This window comes from Microcaecilia unicolor, chromosome 12, assembly GCF_901765095.1.
Source record: "Microcaecilia unicolor chromosome 12, aMicUni1.1, whole genome shotgun sequence".
Classification (NCBI taxonomy): Eukaryota; Metazoa; Chordata; class Amphibia; order Gymnophiona; family Siphonopidae; genus Microcaecilia; species Microcaecilia unicolor.
Genome location: NC_044042.1, coordinates 83,725,092 through 83,747,120, shown reverse-complemented (window position 1 = coordinate 83,747,120; position 22,029 = coordinate 83,725,092). Strand labels below are relative to the sequence as shown.

General features: G+C 43.4%; 1 protein-coding gene across 4 annotated transcripts in view; it reads left to right on the top strand.

Moving 5' to 3' along the window:
- Window positions 1-22,029, top strand: part of G6PC3 (glucose-6-phosphatase catalytic subunit 3) — a 159,591-nt gene that overhangs the window by 85,800 nt on the left and 51,762 nt on the right. For 2 of the 4 annotated variants that reach the window (XM_030220977.1, XM_030220974.1), the window contains exon 1: window positions 15,226-15,268. The exons of 1 other annotated variant lie outside the window; for it this stretch is intronic. The gene's annotated coding sequence lies outside the window, so the exon portion shown is untranslated. Of the gene's footprint in view, window positions 1-15,225; window positions 15,269-15,330; window positions 15,386-22,029 lie in introns of those variants that run through there. One more of the 4 variants, XM_030220976.1, reaches the window with a different exon arrangement.

The following is a 22,029-nucleotide window of genomic DNA, read 5'->3' as shown; positions in this document are numbered from 1 at the left end:
CCTGCTTCCAGCAGTAGCCATATTAGTAGCACCATTCCATGCTACCAATTTCAGGGCAAGCAGTAGCTTCCCCCATGTCCATCAGAGTATGGACCTTTCCTCCAGGAACTTGTCCAAACCTTTTTAAAACCCAGATACGCTAACCGCCGTTACCACATCCTCCAGCAATGAGTTCCAGAGCTTAACTATTCTTTGAGTGAAAAAATATTTGTTTTTAAAGTATTTCCATGCAATTTAATTGTGTATCCCATGGTCTTTGTAGTTTTTGAATGAATGAAAAATCGATTCACTTCCACCCTCTCCACACCACTCAGGATTTTGTAGACCTCAATCATATCCCCCCTCAGCCATTTCTTTTCCAAGCTGAAGAGCTCTTTAGCCTTTCCTCATATGGGTGCAGTTCCATCCCCTCTATCATTTTGGTCACTCTTTTTGAACCTTTTCTAATTCTGAAATATCTTTTTTGAGATATGGCGACCAGAATTGAACACAATACTCAAGGTGAGGTCACACCATGGAGCAATACAGAGGCATTACAATATTTTTGGTCTTATTTTGCATCCCTCTCCTAATCATTCCTAGCATCTTGTTTGCTTTCTTGGCCGCCGCTGCACAATGGGCAGAAGATTTCAGCATATTGTCTACAATGGCACCTATGTATTTTTCTTGAGTGCTGACTCCTAAAGTTGCCCCTAACATCAGATAACTATGATTCAGATTATTCTTCCCAATGTGCATCACTTTGCATTTGTCTACATTAAATTTCATCTGCCATGCACATGCACATATGTAGTGGTTTCACTATCAGGAAAATGCAAACACTATATCTGAAATAGTACTCACTGTTTCCAAATAGTTCACACTATTATCAGCAAATGCCAAAACACAGACATTAAATCCTCACAAATACTGTGGCAGAAAAATTTGCTAACCCTTCTATTTATCCTCAAACCTGTTACAGTTCCTGTATTGTGCTCACTTTAAAATTTGCATACCTCTCTGCGTCTGGGTGGAATAGCTAACAGCCTCATTACCACAAATTCTTTTGTGTATTGTGCACCCAGAAAATGTGCAGATCTTGCACTAACTGCACACTTCGATCTGTGCTAGCTATCTGCATTAGCCTCTCAGTTCTGCTTTTCAGTAATTCACATAGAGTAAAAGTCTCTGTTTAAGCCTGAAACATAATCTCAATGCAAAGTGATGCATATGGGAAAGAGGAACCCAAACTATAGCTGTATGATGCAGGGTTCCACACTAGGAATCACTGCCCAGGAAAATGATCTAGGTGTCATCATTGATGGTACATTGAAACTCTCTGCTCAATGTGCAGCAGCGGCTAAGAAAGCAAATAGAATGTTAGGAATTTTTATGAAAGGGATGGAAAACAAAAATGAAAATGTTATAATGCCTTTGTATCGTTCCATGGTGCAACTGCGGTCACTGCACCTCAAAAATTATAGTAAAGGTACAGAAAAGGGTGAAAAAAAATTATAAAGGGGGATGGGACAACTCCCCTAATAGGAAAGGCGAAAGCACATATAGATAGCTGGGTGGCTGGTGGATGGGAGGATCGCCTGGTGACTTGCCTGCCTGGTGCGAAGGTGGCGGACCTCACGCATCACCTAGACGGGATTTTAAATAGTGCTGGGGAGGAGCCAGCTGTCTTGGTACATGTGGGTACGAATGATGTAGGAAAATGTGGGAGAGAGGTTCTGGAAGCCAAATTTAGGCTTTTAGGAAGAAAGCTCAAATCCAGATCCTCTAGGGTGGCATTTTCTGAAATACTTCCCGTTCCACGCGCAGGGCCTAAGAGACAGGCAGAGCTCCGGATTCTTAATGCGTGGATGAGACAATGGTGCAAGGACAAGGGTTTTAGATTTGTTAGGAACTGGGCGATATGCTGGGGAAAAAGGAAACCTATTCAGAAAGGATGGGCTCCACCTTAACCGGGATGGGACCGGGCTGCTTTTAAACTAGGAACGGGGGGGGGGGGGGGGGGGGGGGGGCCGACAGTCGCACAGGAAAGTCTGGTTCGGAATGAGGTATCTTGCAAGGATATCGCCCAGACAGGGAAGATAGGGTTTATTGATAGTGAGTATGAAAAAGAGACTGTAGTAGATTCAATGTCCATAAATAACAATAATAAAAAACAGGCAAAAAATAGCAAATTAGTACTGACAAATGAACAACATGCTGTAATAAGGAATAACAAGCCTAGCTTGGTGCCTATATGTAAATGCTAGGAGCCTTAGACATCAGATGGGAGAATTGGAATATATTGCACTGAATGAAGGAATAGACACAATAGGCATCTCTGAGACCTGGTGGAAGGGGGATAACCAGTGGGACACTGTCATACCGGGGTACAAATTATATCGTAGTGATAGGGTGGACCGGATTGGGGGAGGAGTAACACCGTATGTTAACGAGAGCCTTGGATCAAATGGATTGGAAATTCTGCGGGAAACGAAAGATCTCTTGGAATCATTGTGGATCGAGATTCCAAGTGTTAAGGGGAAAAGGATGGTTATAGGGGTGTACTACCGACTGCCCGACCAGGATGAGCAGACGGACGCAGTCATGTTAAAGGAAATTAGTGAGGCAAATAAATTAGGCAACACAATAATAATGGGTGATTTTAATTACCATCAATTTTGCGGAATACGTAGAATATAATATCAAAAAACATAGTTCTTCAGGAATTGCTTTTCTAGATATACTAGTAAAAAAAGCCCCGTTTCTGATGCAAATGAAACGGGGGCTAGCAAGGTTTTCTTCTGTGTGCATGTGGGAGTGTGTCTCTCCCTTCCCTTGTGCTCTCTGTCCCCTCCCCCCTCGGAGTCGAGTCCTTCAGTGTTAAGTTTCCTGCTGTGTTTGTGTTACAAACATAGTGAGGGCTTCTGCCCTCTCTCCCCTCCCCCCTCTGAGTCCTTCACTGTTACAGAGAGAGCGATTTGATTTCGTGCTTTGCTGTGTTTTCCTTCACTGTTTGTGTTACAGAGAGAGCGAGGGCGGGGCAGACACTCATGGGGAAACCGGATATCTCTCCCCCTTCACACTTCCGGCTGGAGGCTTCATTTAGAATGTTGGTGGTGCCTTTTATATATTGAGATGGGTTAACATACACCAAGGACATTTAGAAACTTCTGTATATATAAAACCTACAGATAGAAATACTACATTGCAATACAACAGTATGCACCCGTATCATTGTAGAACTAATATTCCGTTTGCACAATTCCTCAGGTATAGGAGAATTTGTTCTTCTAAGGCTGGATACCAACAACACGCTAATCAGCTGGCACTGAAATTGACTGACAGAGGTTACCCTAACAGATTAGTGTCTACAGCGAAAAAAAGAGCTTTGAATAACCATAGAGAGTGGCTGCTACGTCCAAGGACGATCCCTCATGATAATGACGAAGCTTTGACATTTGTGTCGCGATTCAATGCTCATTCGAACATCATGACCAACATCATCAGAAAACATATACCTCTGTTACATGTTCACCCTTGCTTTCAGAACCTTAGGATTATCTTTGCTTTTCAACGCAACAATAACCTAAATGATGCACTATGTCCCGCAGATATTTGGAATCGTACAAGCACCACGAGGTCTAAGGAAGGTTCACATAGAGCCTGTGGTAATTGCTCAGTGTGTAGCATTATGATCAAGTCAAATGTGTTCATTGATACACGCATGGATAAGGTTTACCCTTTGCACTCTAACTAATTGTGCTTCTGACAACGAAATATATATTATAAGTTGTCCATGTAAATTATATTATATAGGACAGACATCTCGTCCTTTGAAAACGCGACTGATAGAACACAGACACTGTATATAGGCGGAAAAAACATATGAACCCTTGGTGTCCTATTGCTTAATGAAACAACATCAATTTTCAGAATTGAAGTGCATTGTTGTGGAACAGATAAGAGTAACGGAATGGAGGGGTGATATTAGACGACTATTGAGACAAAGGGAGCAACGATGGATGTTTTTGTTGCAGACTGTCATCCCTAAGGGCCTAAATGTTTCCATTGAATGGAAAGCAGTTCTTTAATTGCATTGTTTAAATGATTGAAGGAGAGGTCTTTGACGTCACACGCTGAGTATATAAGCAGTACGTTTGAAAAAGAAGCTGTCCGCCATTTTTGTACCAGGGTGTCACGGAGACCATATGATGTTTAAACCACTTGGATGTGTCTAAATCAAGAAATTCTCCTGAAGCAGCTATTTTTAAGTGAAACAGGGTTCCCCTGTCGGGACTTTGTAGAATAACATAACTGGATTTGGAGACTACAAAAGTCTGCGGAAGAATCATCATCCAAGATAAATAACAATTTTGGGTTACTTTTAATTTAATATAGTGTCTCTATTATAGGTGCTTGTAAGGGTACAGTGGAAGAGTTATTGTGAATTGAATATGGTGGAGTTTTTTTTTAAGACTTATGACTAAAGTGGTGCCCTCATTATACAAAAGGCGTGTTCTTTAAAAACGAGGTGTCTCCGACAGCACTGAGGTCTTTTTTTCTCCACTTTTTTCATTGTTGCCTGCCACAATTACCCACAAACACCTGATCCATATTGTAGAATTGCTGGAGAGGTTTTGATTTTAATTACCCCCATATAGACTGGGTTAATGTAACATCAGGGCACGCTAGGGAGGTAAACTTCCTTGATGAAATAAAGAACAGCTTTATGGAGCAGCTGGTACAGGAGCCGACGAGAGAAGGAAAAATTCTAGACTTAGTAATTTGTGGAGCGCAAGGTCTGGTATGGGAGGTAACAGTCCAGGGGCCGCTTGCCAACAGTGATCATAACATGATCGACTTTGAAATTTGCTTTCAAAAAGGTAAACATAGGAAGTCAAATATGTTAGCGTTTAACTTTAAAAAAGGAAGCTATGATAAATGAGAAGAACGGTAGAAAAAAAACTTAGAGGAGTGACTGAGAGGGTAAGAAACCTACAACAGGCGTGGATGCTGTTCAAAAACACCGTCCTGGAGGCCCAGGCCAAACATATTCCACGTATCAGAAAAGGAGGACGGAAAACCAAATGACAGCCGGCGTGGTAAAAAAGTGAGGTAAAGGAGGCTATTGGAGCTAAAAAGGAATCCTTCAGAAAATGGAAGAAGGAACCGAATAAAGAAAATAAGAAGCGGCATAAGGAATGTCAAGTCAGATGCAAAACACTGATAAGAAAGGCAAAGAGGGATTTTGAAAGAAAGATAGCGTTAGAGGCAAAAAAAATTTTTTTTAGATACATTAAAAGTAGAAAACTGGCAAAAGGATCGGTTGGCCCGATGGATGACCGGGGTGTAAAAGGGGCGATCAAGGAAGACAAAGAAATAGCAGAAAAACTAAATGAGTTCTTTGCTTCGAGCTTCACCGAGGAAGATTTGGGTGGGATACCGGTGCCGGACAGGGTATTTGAAGCTGAAGAATCGGAAAAACTTAAATATCTGTAAACCTTGAAGACGTAATAGAGCAGTTCTGCAAACTGAAGAGTAGCAAATCTCCTGGACCGGATGGTATTCACCCAGGGTACTGATAGAACTAAAAAATGAGCTGGCAGAGCTACTGTTATTGATTTGTAATTTATCCTTAAAATCGAGCATGGTACCGGAAGATTAGAGGGTGGCCAATGTAACGCCAATATTTAAAAAAGGTTCTAGAGGAGACCCGGGAAATTATACACCGGTGAGTCTGACTTCGGAGACCCGGGGAATTATACACTGGTGAGTCTGACGTCGGTGCCGAGCAAAATGGTAGAGACTATTATCAAGAACAAAATTAAAGCATGGACTAATGGGACAAGGTCAACATGTACTTAGTGAAGGGAATTCTTGCCTCACCAATCTGCTGCATTTCTTTGAAGGAGTAAACAAACATGTGGACAAAGGTGAGCCAGTTGATATTGTGTATCTAGATTTTCAGAAGGCGTTTGATAAAGTCCCTCATGAAAGACTACAGAGGAAATTAGAGGGACATGGGATTGGAGGTATTGTCTTACTGTGGATTAAAAACTGGTTGAAAGATAGGAAACAGAGAGTAGGATTAAAAGGTGAATATTCACAATGGAGAAGGGTAGTTGAAAGATAGGAAACAGAGAGTAGGAATAAAAGGTCAATATTCGCAATGGAGAAGGGTAGTTAGTGGGGTCCCTCAGGGATCTGTGCTGGGACCTCTGCTTTTTAACATATTCATAAATGACCTAGAGATGGGGGTAACTAGTGAGGTAATCAAATTTGCAGATGACACAAAGTTATTCAAAGTCGTCGAATCGCAGGAAGATTGTGAAAAACAAGAGGATCTTACGAGACTGGGAGACTGAGCGTCTAAATGGCAGATGACGTTTAATGTGAACAAGTGCAAAGTGATGCATGTGGGAAAGAGGAATCCAAACTATAACTAGTGGAGGAGTGGCCTAGTGGTTAGGGTGGTGGACTTTGGTCCTGGGGAACTGAGTTCAATTCCCACTTCAGGTACAGGCAGCTCCTTGTGACTCTGGGCAAGTCACTTAATCCTCCATTGCCTCATGTAAGCCGCATTGAGCCTGCCATGAGTGGGAAAGCGCGGGGTACAAATGTAAAAAAAAACAAAAAACTATGTCATGCAAGGTTCAGCGTTGGGAGTCACGGACCAAGAAAGAGATCTAGGTGTCATCATTGATGATACGTTGAAAACTTCTGCTTAATGTGCTGCTGCAGCTAGGAAAACAAATAGAATGTTGGGTATCATTAGGAAAGGGATTGAAAACAAAAATAAGGATATTATTCTGCCATTGTATCGCTCCATGGTGCGACTGCACCTCGAGTATTGTGTTCAATTCTGGTCACCGCACCTCAAAAAAGATATAGTGGAATTGGAAAAGGTGCAGAGAAGGGCGACAAAGATGATACAGGGGAAGGGACGACTTCCCTATGAGGAAACGCTGAAGAGGCTGGGGCTCTTCAGCTTGGAGAAGAGGCGGCTGAGGGGAGCTATGATAGAGGTCTATAAGATAATGAATGGAATGGAATGGGTCGATGTGGAGCGTCTGTTTACGCTTTCCAAAAATACTAGGGGGTCATTCCATGCCAAGTGGTCTAAAATTAAAAAAAGTTCCCACCATCATGTTCTCCAATTTTGTTCAAATTTTATCTGTTGCGCGAGTCAGGTGTTAAACGAAGTTTCCAAAAATTTGAGGTCTCTAACTGCAATAGTTGCAGATCTAGACCCCCTTTCCTGAAAGGGTGTCAGTCCATGAGCGCGCGACATTTACCAAAATGCCATTTTGGGGGTCTAATAAACTCCAAACACATTTATAAGAATGGCTAAAAAATTCAAATCCTGTACAGTTTTTGATGCTAATTCCGATGAAATACATTTTAACATTATGGATGCAAAATCCAGTCAAACAAGTTGACTCAAAGTGTGCATCAAAATTGGTCGCGACTCATCGGAACATATTCAGACCGCAACAACTTCCATGAAAACAAAGATACAGACTTGAAATTTTGAACAAGCATTATGCTTGTGCTGGACATAATACTGCCAGATTTGCAACTAACCAGCATCTATAACAGCCCTGCAGGATCTCTTCAAAGTTGGCACTGTCAGTGCAAATGGTAAAATGTACCAAAGTTCAAAGACAATTATTAAAAAAGAGTCTGCCTGAATCAGCTTGTGAACAGTATCATCTGAAAGAGAAAATTGTGCTCTACAACACTGATATGTTTTTGGTTACCATTCCTTTCCTAATAATTCCTAGCATCCTATTTGCTTTTCTGGCCACCGCCACACACTGAGCAGAATATTTCCACATACTGTCTACGACGACACCATATCTAGATTTTGTTTCTTGGATGCTGACCCCAAAGGTGGACCCTAGCATCAGGCAACTATGATTTGGATTGTTCTTCAAGTGCATCACTTTGCATTTGTCCACATTAAATTTCATCTGCCATTTGGATACCCAGTCTTCCAATTTCCTAAGGTCTTCCTGCAATTTTTCACAATCTGCATATGTTACAACCTTGAATAGTTTTGTGTCATCTGTAAATTTAATCGCCTCACTTGTTCCAATTTCCAGATCATTTATAAATATGTTAAATAGCATCGGTCCCAGTACTCCACCATTCACCCTCCTCCATTGAGAGAAATGGCCATTAACCTTATCCTCTGTTTTCTGTCCAATAACCAATTCCTAATCCACAACAGAACCTTGCCTCCTATCCCATGACTCTTTAATTTTCTCAGGAGTCTCTCATGAGGAACTTTGTCAAAAGCTTTTTGAAAATCCAGATACACTACATCAACCGGCTTCACGTTTATCCATAGGCATCGCTACAGAGGCAAGAGGTAGCAAATGCCACCCACAAAAAATGTCTTTGCCACCCCAGTTCTGGATATGTACTCTGACTTAAGTTGGCCTAAAGCCACAGCAGCAAATGTAAGGGAAGCGCCCCAACATGCCCTGTGTCATGGTCCTACCATGACTGCTTCGGATCCGGAGCACTTCTTTTCTCCTGGGCCGCGACAGGGCACTGACCTCAGCCCTGCAGATTCGTGGTGGTGGTGTTCTCCCACATCTGCACACACCATGCCCTGGGGAGAATGCATGTACAACAAGTTCTGGATGGCGCACCTGGGTGTCATCAGGGCCAAGCGTGTTAATGAGACTCAACCCCCGCTTCCAGTGCATTCGCGACAAGCCTGCCTTGTTCCTGAAAGCCTTGATTCCTGTAGCCTTGTTCCTGAGGACCTTGCTCCTGTGAGCCCTGCTCCTGCGAACCCTGAGCCTGAGGGCTTTGCTCTAGTGAGCCCTGCTCCTGGTTCTTGCCAGAGCTTTGTTCCTGGTTCCTGCTCAAGCCGAGTTCTGTTCCTGGTTCCAACTTAAGCCAAGTCTTGCCCTGGTTCCTTCTCAAGCCTGTTCCTGGTTCCTGACAGAGCTGTGTTCCTACTTCCTGTCAAGCCAAAACCTTGTTCTGTTCCTGGTTCCAGTCAAGCCAAGCCCCTTTTCCTGGTTTCTGTCAAGCCGAGCCTTGCTCCTGGTTCCTGCCAGAGATGAGTCTTGTTCCTGGTACCTGTCAAGCTGAGTCCTGCTCCTGGCTGTCAGCCATACCGGCTGCCAGCACCTTCTCTCATCGTAGGCCCTGAAGATGATCTGTCAGCCGCAGTCAGGCCTATGACTGCAGTCCAAGGGCTCACTACCCCAAAACACACCACCCTGCATTTGCAGCCCCACTCTCACATCACTCGCTGCCACTACTGCTAACTCGGATGTAATACAGGAGAGAGAAGCCTCTGCAGAGCATTTTATCTTGAGTATGTGACTAAAGGCTCTGCGGGTCGAGCAGGCTCCCACCCTCAAAAATAGGAAGTGACTTCAGACTGCAGTGGCTTCTCTTTCCTGTACCATGTCTGAGTTAGCAATAGTGGTTGCGGGTGATGTGAGAGTGGGGGCTGAAAGGTGTTATGCTGGATTCAGGCCAACCAGCCAGGAGAGGAAGGTAAAGTGCTGGATTGGGGGAGGAGGGAAGAAAAGAGATAAGCTTGGTTTGGAGTGGCAGAGTGGGATGGGGGAAATAATGTGACGGAAAGGAAATGATGTATCAGGATGGAGGAGGAAGTGACTGGAATCAGGTGGGGTGGGTGAAATAGGGGAAGATGGTGAGTTTGGGAGGAGAATAGGGATATAGAGGGCATGAAAGAATACAGATGGGGATACTCAACCCTACAGGCAGTAGGGATTTAGGAGAAATGTAGGACACAAGAGGGGTGAGTAGGAAGATGAAGGGAAAGAATAGGGGGTAGATGCTAAGCATGGGGAGGAGAAGTAGGGAGATAGAAAGGATGGGGAGATAATGATTAGGAGACAAGGGGAAGATGCTAGATAGAGAGGGAAACAAGCAAAGGTACTGGACAAAAGGAGGGAGGCAGAGAGAGAGAGAGGATAGAAAGAAAGGGATTATACTTGTTTGGGGGCAGAAGGGGAGATAGTGCACATGCAGGATTAGGGTGACAGAAGGGAGATACTGGATTGGGATGGGAAAGAGAGGGGAAGTACTGGAATGGGATGGGATGGGGAAAGATGCTGGCTTAGAGGAAGGGTAAAGAGAGAAAATAATAGATCAGGTAGGGAGGAAAAAAGAGATATGAGAGGATTCTGGATAGGGTTCTAAGGTGAAGGAAACCATTGGACATGGGGTGAGTAGGAGACTGAGGGGAGATACTTGACTTTGTTAAACTGTACAGCGCTGCGTAACCGTAGTAGCGCTCTAGAAATGTTAAGTAGTAGTAGTAGTAAGAAGACAAAGAGGGTGCTGAATATTGAATGAAGACAGGGACAGAAAGGGGGGATGCTGGACATGAGAGGAATAGGGATATAGGAGAGGTGCTAACATGGAAGGGGAAGAGGGACATAGAGGGATGCCAGAATATAAAGGGGAGTAAGGTGATGAGGAGAGATGTTGGATGAAAGGGGAGAGACATGCTGGATAGAGGGAGTGAAAGAGAAAGAATAGAGATATGTCCCTCAGGGCTCGATTCTTTCCCCTCTTTTAACCTGTTCTAAGTCCCCTTGCAAACCTCACCCAGTCTTTCGGTATCTCATCTTATTCAGATGACATCCTCCTTATCTACCCAACCTACCTGTCCTACTCTTCTCCCCTTTCAATTGCCCCATTCCAATCCTGCCTAGACTCAGCCACTCAATGGCTAATTGAGCATTGTCTGATTCTTAATCCAGACAAGACTGTTGCCTGTTGGTTCTCAGGTTCTCTAACCCCTCCATCCTAACCTCTCACTCTACTTGGGTTACAAAGTTTCCACAATCTTGGGATTATTTGGGACTCCTCTCTCTCCTTTAAGCCCCAGATATTGCACCTGGCAAAAGTTTCTTTCCTTCTTTTTCACTAGCTTCATGCAGTTCATCACCATTTCAATCATGATGATTTTCATGCTCTTATTCTCTCCTTCTTCACCTCATGTCTTGACTACTGTAATACTGCTTAAGCAGGCCTATCCCAATCTTCTTTAAAACAATTGCAAACTCTTCAGAACACTGCTGTCAGAATGCTGTGTCATGCCCATTGTTCAGATCACGTTACTCCTCTGTTAAAACAACGCCACTGGTTACCTGTTGATCGCGTATAATCTTTAAGATAGCAACCTTAACCTTTAAAGCTTTTTGCTTTGGCCTTCCGGATTACCTAGCATGCCTCACCATCCCTTACTCACCTGCTCGCACTCTCTCAATGACCATCGCCTTGTCCTTCCTGACCCCAAGACTGCCCACTATGACTCTACTAGGCACAGTGCTTTCTTCCTTCTATCACCACATATATGGAACAATCTCACACTTCCCCTTCATAGTGAATCTTCCTTTAAAACTTTCAAGGTCAACCTGAAGGTCTAGCTTTTTAGGCACGCGTTTGGAGGGTCAGACTGATTAGATGGCATGAGCTTCACCAGCTAGAGATCTTCCTTTACTGTTCTCCTTGCTTGTCTAAATTGTATGGTTTGAATGCTGACCTTGACTATTTTTAATTGGAGTTCCTTTCCTGTTAGCCTGCACACTGCTCTGTACTGCTTTAGCAGCTACAGCGGTCTAGCAAATCGAAATAAACTATATTGGTCAGAGGATTGAACATAGAGAGGGGCTGCTGTACTGATGGGAGAAAAGAGAGAAGGAGCTGGAAGGGGAAAGAGAGGAGAGTTAGCAAAAAAAAAAAAAAATAGGGAATAACAGGATGAAGAGGAATTGGAGGGCTGGGATGAGGGAGACAAAAAGCTGTAGGTGGATGCAGAAAACAAAAAGGAAACTTTAAGACCTAAGATTGAATAACATTTGAACAGACAGAGATAGAAAAATAAATGGTTTGGAGGATGGATGTAGGAAAGGAAGTGAAGAAAACAGGAAGAGAGAGAAGTGACAGATGGACTGGAAACACTGAAAAGAAAATGAAGAAAAGACAGAGAAACGAAGAAACAGGAGACTGGGACAAACATAATCAGAAAAACAACCACAATAACCAGACAAAAAAGGTAGAAGTAAATTTAATTTAGTGAATGGGAAATGTCAGTACTACATTAAAAAAGACTGCAGAACAGCACTTAGGAGCAGACTGACATAAGGAAATTTAGTTTAGTTTGTTGGTGTTTAATATACCGCCCTTCATAAGATTAGAGCAGTTAACAATAAAAGCAAATCGAAATAGAAAACGGAAAAGGAATTCCAACTAATTCAAGAAAACAGAAAATAGAGAGGGAAGAAAATAGCAAATATGAGAAAAAAAGAAAATTACTAAAATCAATCTGATTGGAAAGATAAAATGCCCAGAGAACAAAGGTAAAAAAGAAAAAAATATTACTTAACAATTTTAGGAGCTGGAATGTGTCAGCATTGGGAAATATGCATCCTTTTTGTTGTATGTTTCTAGCATTGCACTTATTAATAGCGTCTGGCTTTCTTGATATTTCGAGTTTAGTTTTTGTCCGTGGTTTAACTACCGCATGGGTAGCTCGCGGGAAAACAGCACTACTGCTGCGCTCTGTTTCATGCCCGATTACCACAGGAGTAGCACGAGTCCTTAGCACCTCCTAAAGAGGTGGCAGTAAGACCTCAGCGGTAGTGGCCATGCACTAATTTTGACAGTGTATGGCCATTACTGACACAAATTTTTAAAAAGCCCTTTTACAGCCGTGGTTAAGAATGGCCTTGGTGCGCAGCAATCCCACACAACTACAGGCCACTTTATACCACAGCTTGGTAAAAAGGCCCCTCTGTATTAGATGAGGGTCTGGCTGTGTTTTGCATGTGTGAGGAGTTATACTAACATGTAGTTTCTATCTAGGGATCAATAGCAAAGCAGCTTATTCTAGTTTATCAGTAGCAGGTGTATTGGTAATCAAGGACCTAGTGTAATACTTATAATGCATTTTTTTCCATGGGTAGGGTTGTTGCAGTTTGAATCCAGTGAATTAGGGCTGTTGTGGTTTGATAAGTTTGCTGTTTAGGTTGAGTCTCTTTTTGCAAGGTTTTGTGTTATTTCACAAAGTGGCAGTGGAAAGAGACTGTGCAGCTGTTCCAGAGATGATACCACATTTTGAATGAACATTTTGTATAGTGAGGTGTATGGGGACAGGTCCTAGTTCCACTGCTGGGGACTGTGGAGTATGTTACAAAACTGAAGAGTCAGGGTATATGCTGAGATTTGCAGAGCTGCTAAGTTACCCAGTTCCAACTGGGAGCTTTAAGGCTAGTTCTAGCATTTGAAAAACCTATCATGATGTATTATGGGATCTACAGCATGGATTCCACTGGGTAGAATCATCAGAAACTATAATTCCCATACTGCTTTGAGGTGTAATTTTAAAACCAGGATTGGCCAAAAAGTCTTGTCTCCCTCCCGGAGCAGAGTAACTTGGCATCAGGGCCGGCCCAAGGCAAGATGCTGCCTGAGGCACAGATTGCATGCTGCTGCCGCCGCCCGCCCCCCCCCCCCGGGCCGAGATGCCACCCTCCAGGCCTTTTACCTTGTCACGGTGATGTTCCAAACCCAACAGCAGCAGCAATTCCTATATGCTGCCCTGCTGGCACCCACCTCTTCCCTTTACTGTGGCTGCCTGGGTGGCAGCAGGGCAACATATGGAAATCGCTGCCGGGTTTGGAATGTCACCATGATGAGGTAAAATGCCACAAAGCCACTCTCCGAGATGCTGCTCCTAAAGAGTGTCGCCTGAGGTCCCCGACTCAGGTGGCCTAATGGTCAGGCTGCCCCTGCTTGGCATCTCTGGGTTTCACTCCCATTTAGTTTTGTGAAATAATACAATAGTAGTTTTCCTGAGTGGCTGGAACTAGCTGGTGGGATTCTTTATGTACAGAAGACCCTTAAGACTTTCATATAGTGTTTTTTTTTTTTAGCTTATTTAAAAGTGGGAGAGGGATGGTTATGATATAGAAAAACATCACTTTGGTTTGCCTCCCCCCATGCCTAGCTTGCCTCCCTATTGCCACCCCAAATATTTCTGTCTAGAGATGCCACTGCCTTTAGCCACATGTTTATTAATACCTTAAAAGAAATGAAGCAATACTGCATTGATTTTTCTCACACATTTTCTGATTTGAGATTCATTGTATTGAAGATTGTAAAACTGGGCTGGTGTGGAGGTAACAGATACATTATTGCTGAGAGAACAAAGGATGATCTTTGAACTGGACACTGTTTATCCAGCAGGACTGAATGCCGAATTAGACCTAGCAGTATTTTTATAACAAAAGATTTCTGGTTAATTTTTCCTGTATTTTCTGCTTAAAACCATGGGGGTTCGCATAGTTCATATACACTTGAAAATGAATTACCCTTAATCTACATTGCAAATTATTCAACAATGTTCACTACCATGCTTGAATATGATGATTACACCGGAGGTGACCTATTATTACACTGTCTTCCTTGTATACATTCATCATTATATGCCAATTTGTTCTGTACGTCATTATTTTTATTAAGCTGATCCAGTCATGCCATATGTTTTTTAGCATTATCTAGTCGGTGCAGTTTTCATGCAAGATGTGTTCCTTTTTATTTGCTTTTATATATGGAATATCTGCTCTCTACCTATACAGTTGCTCTATGATTAACAAGGTGCATTTTACACTATGTATGTTTTAATGTTTTCATTTTCTTTCATGGAAATAATATCATATTCCCTTTCTGTGAAACACGTTTTTATTACATTGTTCTATCATCAACACATACATACATATCCAGTGTGTTTTTACTAGCAAAAAAGGTGCCAATACTCAAATGATAGGCCATCCTTCAGAGGTGGGGTGATCACTGAGGGACCCACCCCACAATAGCCAGGCACCCTGCAACCAGTCACAGAATCTATGACAAATCAGAATTGTTGTGTAGAGCCTGAGATCTTTCATTAAAACCTGGGGTCCATGGGTCAATTTTAGCTTACAATGGAAAAGGTACCAGTACTCAGTACCCCCTCAAAAAAAAAAAAAGCCCTGTATATATCTCTCTACTTGAGATCGCCCGAGACAGACAGACACCCCCAACACACACCTATTCTTTTCCAGTCTAGTCCAGCTCAGCGCTCTCCTCAATGGAACTCTTTCAAATGAATGATCTTCTAACGTACGCGCAACTTCTTCCTGTTTCCGGGAAGGCGGGACAAATAGAGAACGGAAGACGTTATGTCACAGGAGGGGGGGAGGGGATGATGTAGTAGAGAAAAGAAATTTGTAGATAGCCTCAGGTAGGAGTTTGAAGTTGTTGCGGCGCGCGCAGAGGGGGAGGGGGAGGTGGGACACGTGCCGGATCAGGGAGAGGGAAGGCTGGTTTCCGATTCCGAATCGTGTGAAGAAGTACTGGTGTGAGTCTGAGTAGCCGAACGCGTGTGATTTGGTGTCTCTGTAGAAGTAATGCACTGAGTCAGTCCTGTCCCCACTATCTTCCCCTCGTATCAATAGATTTGTACTTATGGGTTGTTATAATAGGTATGAATTATAAATCCTTAAATGATAAGATTAAAGTAGGCCTATTTTAAGCTTGTGATGAAGGTGAGCTTTGTTTGTTAATGAGTGAATGGAGGGACATCTTGCTCGAGGCACAGTCAAAATGTGCAATTTGTTACTAGAGGATGTGATCAATGTATGTAGCTTAGCTGTGTTGAAGAAGGGTTTGGACGCATTTCCTGAAAAAATGTCCAAAAGTAGGGCTTATTACTAGGATTTTGCTAGATACTAATGATCTGGACTGGCCACTGTGAAAGACAGAGTACTGGAGTCAGTGGATGTGTATTTATGTGGTCTGAACCAGTGTGGCATATGTTAGGTTCTTTACCCAGCCTCTATACTAGTTTTCTGTTTCTGGCCTTTTTGGTCTTCCATATCCCCCCACCCCCCTTCCAAAATCTTCTAGTCCCACAATACACATCACCAGACAATTAACCAAGGGCAGTGGAAAACCTTTTTTTTTTTCTTTTTTTAATTTATTGGAGGTCTCTTTGAGGTAGTATGGCTTTCGGCGCTGGGGCAAGACAGGTCTGCGGCCGCCTTGGGCGGGGGGGGGGGGGGGGGAGGGGGCTCTTTCCTGTCCCGAAGAGGCCCCTAGACCACCAGGACACTAAACTAAGGTACAGGAGGGGAGGGGCTGTGAATGAATGGACTGATGTGGGTGGAGGGAGACTGGAAAATTGGAGAGGGGATATACATGGGAGAGAGAAGGAATCTGGCTTTCTTTGGAGGGGGTCAAAGTGACGGGGCAAGGGTGTGACAGGGGTCAGGGCGGGGGTGTGACAGGGCAGGGTACATGTCCTCTTTTTCCTTAGGGCAAATATGGTAACCCTATTTAAACTATTGTGCAAGATCATAATTGCATTACGCCCTGAGCCCATATGCCAAGCCCTCTCCCTGCCCATCTTCAAATCCTTGCTCAAAGCCCACCTCTTCAATGTCGCTTTCGGCACCTAACCATTGTACCTCTATCCAGGAAATCCAGACTGCCCCCTACTTGATTGACTGCACTTTTCGTCCTTTAGATTGTAAGCTCCTTTGAGCAGGGACTGTCCTCCTTTGTTAAATTGTACAGCGCTGCGTAACCTTGGTAGCGCTTTAGAAATGTTAAATAGTAGTAAATAGTAGTAGTAGAAATCCACATGGCCCCCAGGAAGGCCTTGAAAAATTTCTGAACTTCTGGGTTATGCGGCTCTGCTGTATCAGAGAATCAGCCAAAGAAACCAAATCAGGGTTGCTTAATTAGGCGTATGTAAGCTTCATCTTATATGACATTGGATAGCAGGGTAGTGGTATTATGCACTACTGCCTACCTCCAGGAACAAAAGAGGCAACATTTGGTGTTCCACCACATTGTAGGCATCCATTTTTGGGAAGACCACAATGGCTGAATGGCCTGTGGGCCAGTCATTGATAAACTTTTATTAAAGGCGGAATATAAATATTGTAATACATTACAATAGATTCATAAGGATCTGGGGCATCTTAGCTTGTCTGCTGAATGCCTGCAGTGTTGTCCCCATGGTAAGCCCCAGGTGCCATATCTTATAGTTTCCATTCTGAGTATGAAGGAGCCTGAAGTCCCTTGCTGGTTAATATACATCATGGCAACTTGATTTTGGGTACGGATGAGGACAGTGGAGGTTAAGTTCATTTTATGTGATGTACCGCTCTTCATTGTTGACATGCAAACCAGAGCAGTCATAATCCATAATAAAAGAAAGGAACTACAATTCTGAATAGGATAGGAGATATTCACCCAGTATACAAAATCTATAATAACAATATATATGTATATGCAACTGCATATATATATATATACAGTGGTGGAAATAAGTATTTGATCCCTTGCTGATTTTGTAAGTTTGCCCACTGACAAAGACATGAGCAGCCCATAATTGAAGGGTAGGTTATTGGTAACAGTGAGAGATAGCACATCACAAATTAAATCCGGAAAATCACATTTTGGAAAGTATATGAATTTATTTGCATTCTGCAGAGGGAAATAAGTATTTGATCCCTCTGGCAAACAAGACCTAATACTTGGTGGCAAAACCCTTGTTGGCAAGCACAGCGGTCAGACGTCTTCTGTAGTTGATGATGAGGTTTGCACACATGTCAGGAGGAATTTTGGTCCACTCCTCTTTGCAGATCATCTCTAAATCATTAAGAGTTCTGGGCTGTCGCTTGGCAACTCGCAGCTTCAGCTCCCTCCATAAGTTTTCAATGGGATTAAGGTCTGGTGACTGGCTAGGCCACTCCATGACCCTAATGTGCTTCTTCCTGAGCCACTCCTTTGTTGCCTTGGCTGTATGTTTTGGGTCATTGTTGTGCTGGAAGACCCAGCCACGACCCATTTTTAAGGCCCTGGCGGAGGGAAGGAGGTTGTCACTCAGAATTGTACGGTACATGGCCCCATCCATTCTCCCATTGATGCGGTGAAGTAGTCCTGTGCCCTTAGCAGAGAAACACCCCCAAAACATAACATTTCCACCTCCATGCTTGACAGTGGGGACGGTGTTCTTTGGGTCATAGGCAGCATTTCTCTTCCTCCAAACACGGCGAGTTGAGTTCATGCCAAAGAACTCAATTTTTGTCTCATCTGACCACAGCACCTTCTCCCAATCACTCTCGGCATCATCCAGGTGTTCACTGGCAAACTTCAGACGGGCCGTCACATGTGCCTTCCGGAGCAGGGGGACCTTGCGGGCACTGCAGGATTGCAATCCGTTATGTCGTAATGTGTTACCAATGGTTTTCGTGGTGACAGTGGTCCCAGCTGCCTTGAGATCATTGACAAGTTCCCCCCTTGTAGTTGTAGGCTGATTTCTAACCTTCCTCATGATCAAGGATACCCCACGAGGTGAGATTTTGCGTGGAGCCCCAGATCTTTGTCGATTGACAGTCATTTTGTACTTCTTCCATTTTCTTACTATGGCACCAACAGTTGTCTCCTTCTCGCCCAGCGTCTTACTGATGGTTTTGTAGCCCATTCCAGCCTTGTGCAGGTGTATGATCTTGTCCCTGACATCCTTAGACAGCTCCTTGCTCTTGGCCATTTTGTAGAGGTTAGAGTCTGACTGATTCACTGAGTCTGTGGACAGGTGTCTTTCATACAGGTGACCATTGCCGACAGCTGTCTGTCATGCAGGTAACGAGTTGATTTGGAGCATCTACCTGGTCTGTAGGGGCCAGATCTCTTACTGGTTGGTGGGGGATCAAATACTTATTTCCCTCTGCAGAATGCAAATAAATTCATATACTTTCCACAATGTGATTTTCCGGATTTAATTTGTGATGTGCTATCTCTCACTGTTACCAATAACCTACCCTTCAATTATGGGCTGCTCATGTCTTTGTCAGTGGGCAAACTTACAAAATCAGCAAGGGATCAAATACTTATTTCCACCACTGTATATAGTCACATGTATATAAATCCATATCTATATACATACACACATGCATACTCACATACATGCACATATCCATACACACAATATACAGATCCATGACTCATCCTAGGTCCCCAAACTCTAATTCAGTCAACTAAATGCTAGCTGAAAATAGTGGGGCTTCAATAATGCCTTGAATTTAGTCATGGATTCTTCAGCACGAGGGCCCTTTGGTGGTTGACGTCATAACAATGGAACCACAAAATAAGAGAGTCTGGTAGTATCCAGCCATGCAAGAGCTGGATGGGGAGTACAAAATGATTTTCTTGCAAAGAATGTAACATACATGAAGGTTAATAAGGGATAACAAAACAAGACAAATAACCAGGAGTTGCAAGATGGGTTAACAATAGAATTTTAAATTGACAGCAATATATTATTGGCAACCAATGTAAGCGAGTTAACAAAGGGCTCGCCAGATAAGTGGCATGCACAAAACAAAGTGAGCAGTGGTGTTGGTGTTTAAGCCTATAATTTGGAACCCCTGAATAAATAACATTATAGTAGTCTTATCATAAAGAATATTAAGGTATTGAAAGCAGCATATCTAAAGTCTTGAGCCTGAGAGCCGATGCTTGAATGAAGAAAGGGTGTAGTAAACGGCACAAAACTCCAGCTGATAAATGTGAAGGAATCTTCTTTACGCTTTCCCATTTATCTACAAACCCTAAGTACATAAGTGAAAAAGATACACACTCCTGCTGATTGCGGATGCACCTGTGATGAAATTATTGAAAGAGCATTTCTTCTGTAGGTTGAGTGGCTTCTGCTACCAGTGCAGGACATGCTTTGTTGAAGATTGTCTTGGTTTCTTTCTCCCTAATGACGATTCCATTAGAGTTTGACGTGAGGGTCCTCATATGCAGTCATACAAACAGAACCATTTAGGCTGTGGCTGCCATTGGTGCCAGGGTTTTGAGGAATGTGCGAGCTGTTACTGAACGGGCATTGGACTAATGGTGGCATGGTTCTTTGACTGCAGTCTGTCAATCTGGAAGAAAGACTCTAGTCGGGAAAGCATATCTGGGTATTTATGAACTAGATAGATTGTGTAGGAATTAAGATGGCTTTGTTTAGTTGATGAGAAATCTCAAGAGTCTGTAGTGTGTAGCTTAGAGGGGAATAATCGAATGGTGCCGGCGAAATAGATTGCCGGCGATCTATTTTTGCGGCGCCGCAAACAGCTGGCCGAACCGTATTATCGAAAAAGATGGCCGGCTATCTTTTCTTTCAGAGTTCGCCGGGTTTGAGATGGCCGGTTTTGTTTTTCAGCGATAATGGAAACAAAAAGTGGCCATCTCAACCCCGGCTAAATCCAAGGCATTTGCTCGTGGGAGGAGTCAGCATTTGTAGTGCACTGATCCCCCTGACATGCCAGGACACCAACCGGGCACCCTAGGGGGCACTTCTAAAAAAAATATATATATATATATACAAATACGTTACCTTGGGTGCTGAGCCCCCCAAATCCCCCCTAAAACCCACTCCCCATAACTCTACACCACTACCATAGCCCTTATGGGTGAAGGGGGGCACCTACATGTGGGTAGAGTGGGGTTTGGAGGGTTCAACACTTACCACCACAAGTGTAACAGGTGGGGGGGGGGGATGGGCCTGTGTCTGCCTTCCTCAAGTCCACTGCAACCAACAAAAACTGTTCCAGGGACCTGCATACTGTTGTCAGAGAGCTGGGTATAACATTTGAGGCTGGCAAAAAAGTTTTTTATTTTTATATTTTTATTGTGGGAGGGGGTTGGTGACCACTGGGGGAGTACGGGGAGGTCATCCCCCATTCCCTCCGGTGGTCGTCTGGTGAATTGGGGCACCTTTTTGAGGCTTGGTCGTGAAAATAAAAGGACCAAGTAAAACCGGCAAAATACTCATTAACACCTCTTTTTTTTTCCATTATGCGCTGAAGCCGGCCATCTGGTAGCCACGCCTATGCCCGCCCATGTACCGCCTTCGCTACGCCGCTGACACGCCCCCTTGAACTTTCACTGGCTTGGCGACGGGAAAGCAACGAATGTGTCAAAAAAGCACTTTTTGATTATAACGATTTCGCCGCTTTTGAGAGATCGCCGGCCATCTCCCGATTTATGTCGGAAGATGGCCGGCGATCACTTTCAAAAATAAGCCCGTTAGTGGTTAGAGTATCAGACTGAAACATGGGATGCCCGGTTCAAATACCCTGTTGCTCCTTGTGATCTTGGGCAAGTCACTTAGCCCTTCATTGCCCCAGGTACAAAACAAATTGTAAACCCTCCAGGGACAGAGAAAATAACTAGTGTTTCTGAATGTAATTTGATGGCTGGTGGAACCTGGGGGACTCCTTGCCGTTACCTTGGTTCTTAGATGTCAGAGCCCAAGGTATGTTCAAGGAAATAAACACACAGCACAGGTTACAGCTAAAACTAAAGCCATATTCAGGAGAGGCTATCATGCAGCTGCAAAAATCCAGCAGCTTTGCTAGATAAGTCTCTGATCTCTCCTTTAACAGAGCTGCTTTATTAGCAAACTTCAGAATACAGCTTCATTTTTTGACATGTTAACATAATAGGAAAAAAGTATGTTGCTTGCCATTCTCAGGTCCTGTCTGTTCCATCAATAGATAGGCCATATCATGTTGACCCACGCACATCCTTCTTTGGCTGAGTTCCAGACAATTTTTCTGTTTCTTTCAGGCCTAGGTTTCAAGGCCTTTTGCTAGTACATTTGGTTCAACAGACAATTAGCCTAAGCCAAGCTACAGTTTATAGTCTTCAAGGCCACTGTTTTGAGTCTTAGAAAAACTTAAACTTCCTTCATTATATGACTGACAGACTTCTCATTTCTCCCTTATCCCCTTCTAGGCCCCAACTCTCTAGTTCTCCCATGTCCCCTTCAGGGTCCCTACTACATAATTTAACTTTAACTTCTACTGAAAAGGTGTGAGCTTAATCTGTAAATAATTTTTTTTTAAATGTGCATGGTGGTCTGGAGAGCTGTGTGTACCTTATGAACCAAGTTCAAACAGGAGAATATAAAGAGACCTTTTTAGCAAAGATCTGTGG